This window comes from Quercus robur, chromosome 9 (genome assembly GCF_932294415.1).
Source record: "Quercus robur chromosome 9, dhQueRobu3.1, whole genome shotgun sequence".
In the NCBI taxonomy this organism is placed as follows: Eukaryota; Viridiplantae; Streptophyta; class Magnoliopsida; order Fagales; family Fagaceae; genus Quercus; species Quercus robur.
Window position 1 is genome coordinate 8,240,834 of NC_065542.1, and position 4,724 is coordinate 8,245,557.

A 4,724-nucleotide genomic window follows, 5' to 3' on the forward strand; every position below is an offset into this window, starting at 1 on the left:
AACCAAACCAACTCTCATTTTTTATACATTGTATAAGACTAATGTGGGCCTGCAAATGCAAGGCACGTACTTGCCTATACATTAGGTATTTGTAAATACATTCTGAGCTTTAAAATTTAAAGTTGACACCTTATTTTAATGTTAAAATTTCAATTCCCATCCCATTGTCCATATTAGTGTAAAAATTAAAAAGTGTAATGGACAACTAACCAATCCTTAAAATCCCATATTAATCTATGTTGTAAACCCAAAAGTAGCAATAAATTTAGTATAAACAAGTCCTTAAATCCCATAATAATCTGTGTTGTAAACCCATAAGACCCCATAAAAGAAGAAGAAAACAACATTCTAGCTAATCATTGATGAAATTTAAAACACCTTGACAAAGTATCACTGTCAAATATAGTTAGACGCATCCACCGCAAGCACTATGTCTACCTTGTAATCATAGTTGACTTTAGCCAATGGTTCTTAACAAAATCAAAAAACAAGGCATGTTTTCTAGCTAAATTCAACCCCCATAGAAACTAAGCTTTCAGATATAGCTCTATGCTAGAAGGTGATAGTATGTAGTACACATTCACATTCTAATGAGTTTGTTTACATCTCTAACCTTCAATAGCACAACACTATGATTTTCTATCATTGTGAACCACTTGATTTTATTGCACTTCATCTTCCACTGTTGTAGAAAACCAAACCTTAGTATCAAGCCAAGGAAGGGTGCTTCCACATCTAATGTGAGGAATCTCTTTGATCCTGCACAACCTCTTTGGTATGCTTCATACATCAACCTCTTTGCTACCTGTTCCAGCTCCTAGATTGGTTTTAACCAAAGCAACAGCCTAGAAAGGGGGAAAGAATTAGAGAGTTGAAGCTTTAAAGGTTAAGAGTAAAAGCATGTTTGATTAATTCAAACGTCAAGCAAACACTTGACACCCATTCAAAAATTGATAAGATAAGAAATAATATTTTTTTCCCCCTGTAAATGAAAAAAAAAGCTAGATTAATCTCCATTGTGTTAGTAATGAGGTAGAGTGCAATGAACAATTTTTTGAATTAAGACACAATAACCACTTTTGGCCTTTTGTAATACACAAGAATCTCAATAGGATGGGAAAACTTAAAAACAACAATAATAATAATAATTACAGAATCAGAAAGCATGACAAACCTCATATGTGACAGCATCCCACAATTCCTCCTTAGCAATAATAAGATAAGAACCTCAAGGGAAGCATCAATCTTTTCCTCCTGCAAGTTTTATAAGGATGTCAGTAGCTAATTATTCACAAAAAACTGAAAATGAGAAGCATGAAAGGGGCACTCTTAACAGACTAAATGTATCAACCAAAACTCTCTTAAAAAGGGACTTGTAATACTATTGACAGGTGTCAATAAACAATATTCCTCTAGCCGAAAGCTAATTCACATATGTAGTACATTGAGAAATGCCAGTATAAATTTTGTACATTTTCAAATTAAAAAAAATTATTAGTACCTATAATTATTCTTGCACACATAAAGATAAGTACGATGCAGGTATAATAAATAAATAAATAAATAAATGTGATCTTAAGTTTTCATTTGAATCACCATTTACCATAGTAAGAAAAGTAAAACTTCCTTTACATAGTAAGCATCAAAAGTCAATGTTAAGAATCACCCGCACCTAAAATTCTAGATCAGCAGCAATATATTACATCGAGAGTCTATCAACAAATGCACAAGAAAGCAAGAACTCCTCCAACTCTCCAAGTTGGTGTGATATAATTTTAATCACCAAGACACATGCAATTTACTAAATCACCAAAAATCTTGAAAATTAATGTATGATGTGCCTACCAGCCCACATAACAAATTCACCAGCATTCCTCAATCCATTATGGCTCATTAGTTTGGTCTAGCTTGATATCTAAAGAAACAAAAATAGTTGCAGAAAATTACAAGATGATAAACAAATGAGATAACAAGTTAGCAAAATAGGAAACACATAACATTTTAACTGAATCCTCTCACATTAAAAGATTATATATATATATATATATATATTGTATAATGTTTGATACTCTACATTATTAAATGGACAATACATCATCTACAGTGGCACACTTATCAAAGGAACTCATACAATTAAATCAACTAAGTCTCTAGGATAAAGAGAAACAAATTCTTGAAGGGATTTCAAAGTAGCAACAAATAGCACTCAACTATTCAAAAATGAATAAAAAAGAAATGACACGATTGAGTATTTTCCTATAGCAAGCAAGAGCTTTGGTAGTGGTAGTATCTCCAAAGAAATTGGAAATTTGGTAGTGTATCTCTTGACAAAATTCAAAATGAATAAACTCAACTCAAGTGATTAGAATGCATTTTTTGCTTTATCCTTTTTTGTTCTTTCCATTTGAATAGATAATGAGGGTCAAATTTTTTTGTTCATTAAACATTACCTAAAGCATTCAAACACATATGTTGCAGTATTTTTATAGTTGATCAATCTTGATATACCTTAAAAGGTAATACTGATTTAAGGGTTGAATTAAGAATTTATTAGGGTGGCATAGATGGAAGCTCCAAACTAATTTCTCTAAAAGCTAGTTTCAAAGTGGTTTACATCACTTAAGTCCAAATATTGCTAGAAAAAACATTCACATGGATTATAAATCCAAACACAAAGAGAAATGATTATATAGAGTGTTCCCCAAATAATAGAATGAGACAGAATAATTAGCCAATAAGGAATACCACATCATCCATTTCTTGGTGGGACAATGTCAGCAAAGATGGTTTAAACATGGTAAAAGTTGCTGATTCTAGTTTTTTTTTTCCCCCTATTTTCTTTCGGCTGGGATGGTAAAAATAATAATAAAGGCACATTAAACTTTAATTAATTCTTTAAATCATAAGAAATATATAACCATTCCATATCACATTAGACATCATAGGGCCTTTTCAATTCAAGTTATATAAAAGTCATGCAATTTTCTCTACATATTGGTAAACTTATAAAATCTTTAATCCCAAAACCATGGGGTTTGTATCAAAACACATAATTTTCAAATGGGTAAAATCAAGAACAATTACCATATGTGTAGCTATATAATTGGGCACAATTTTTCTCCCTAAACATGGCCACGAACTCATCTAAAAATTCATGCAAGACAAAACAATTAGCTCATTAACAATAAGATAAGCTAATACACATCTATTTTTCTAAGATTAAATCATTTAAGTCAAACATTCGGACTCACTATAAAAACAAAAACTTGAAATATCAAATACCAAAATTTTAAGGAACTAAGTTTGATTCCATGCATTGTGAATAATGGTTGATCACGTTGTCTCTAGTGTCAATCGCATTTGAGTTTCATCTAATTTTCCACCATTTCCATAGCTCAAAGAACAAAGCCTCCTATTTTAACAAATATGTCCTTTGAGGCACGTTGCTTCATTGCACCTTCAATTGTGTCAACACCAAAAGTGAGAAACTTTTTCACATCTTAAACAAAGAGATGAGCAAGAAAGAAATATAGGATAGGAAAAGAAATACACCTTATAACAATAATTTGAGGAGAGAAGAAGAAGTACGCCATTGACATCTTAGATATATTTATCAAGATCTTTTCCTTTGTGTTCTCTGGGGAATTTTGTGAAACATATATAGGACTGGGTTGTCATAACATTTTGGGCTTTTGATTTGGAGGATTTCTTGGGTTAATCACGAATTGCAAACTGTGTACCAAAATCTTTGGGCTCTAAATATAAAAATGGAACCACTCGGTGGTTCATATTACTCTACTATTTCTTCATAGATCAGCAATGGAACCACGACAAAGCTAGAAGGAAGTGAAATTGAATGACAAAACTTCAGGTAAAATTCAAATACCAACACAGATTAAAGAAGGATATCTAAAACAAGAATGAAAAACCCACTGAAATTTCAGAGAATTGGGTTTTGGCGAAATTCCCAGCCTTGAGTCAAAGCTTTCATCAAACATGTAAAAGGCTCACTACTAGTTTTGTGAAATCAGTATCTTAGTATAATAAACAAAAGAAAGAGAGATAGAAATCAATCAAACTATAGAGAAATTTAGAGATAGAAAATACCTGTCGTGTGAGCTGAAAGAAAACATCGAAGCCACAAATTGGTCCTCTGCTTTTCCATTTCCTTTTCTCAAAAGATCATACCTTCTAACTCAAAGCCTTCCTTCACTCCGATCTACCCATCCCCTTTGCTCTATTCAGATCGGCCGATATACCACCATAGGCGTCCAAAAATAGCCATCAGCAACCCTGGCTTTCTCTCTCTCTTTCTTAGGTTCCAAAAATTCTCTAGACATTAAGAAAGAGAGAAAAACAGAGGTTAAGAGGCAGAGAGAGTTCCAGATTCCAGAACTCACTAACCCTCTCCCTCTCTATCCCTGCCTACTTTTTCTTTTCATTTTTATTTGGTTTTCACCTTTTAGCCAAACGAACCGTTTTGGTTCCAAAAAAACAAAAATTGACTAAACCCAAAGAAAAGACAAAAGATACTTTTTATTGTCTAATCAGTTTTTAGTATAGACGAGTATTAAATCTTAAATCTCTTATTTAATCATCAGAAACTTTATTAGTTAAACTAATTGAAACTCTTGTTTTCCATGTTAGTATAATATAGTTTCTCTTAGCGTAGCACATAAATTAATGTGTGCTATAAAGTAATTTATTACTACACGTAGAATATA

General features: G+C 32.0%; 1 long non-coding RNA gene across 2 annotated transcripts; it reads right to left on the reverse strand.

The window, feature by feature from the left end:
* Positions 1–361: 361 nt before the first annotated feature.
* On the reverse strand, positions 362–4,417 carry LOC126700028 (uncharacterized). Of its 2 annotated transcripts, XR_007646974.1 has the most exons (7): positions 4,108–4,417; positions 3,553–3,836; positions 3,283–3,457; positions 3,085–3,144; positions 1,846–1,915; positions 1,175–1,254; positions 362–845 (listed from the first exon to the last, which is right to left on the reverse strand). It is a non-coding gene; the product is annotated as an uncharacterized LOC126700028 (long non-coding RNA). The 2 variants fall into 2 exon arrangements; XR_007646973.1 differs by lacking the exon at positions 3,553–3,836.
* Positions 4,418–4,724: the final 307 nt, after the last annotated feature.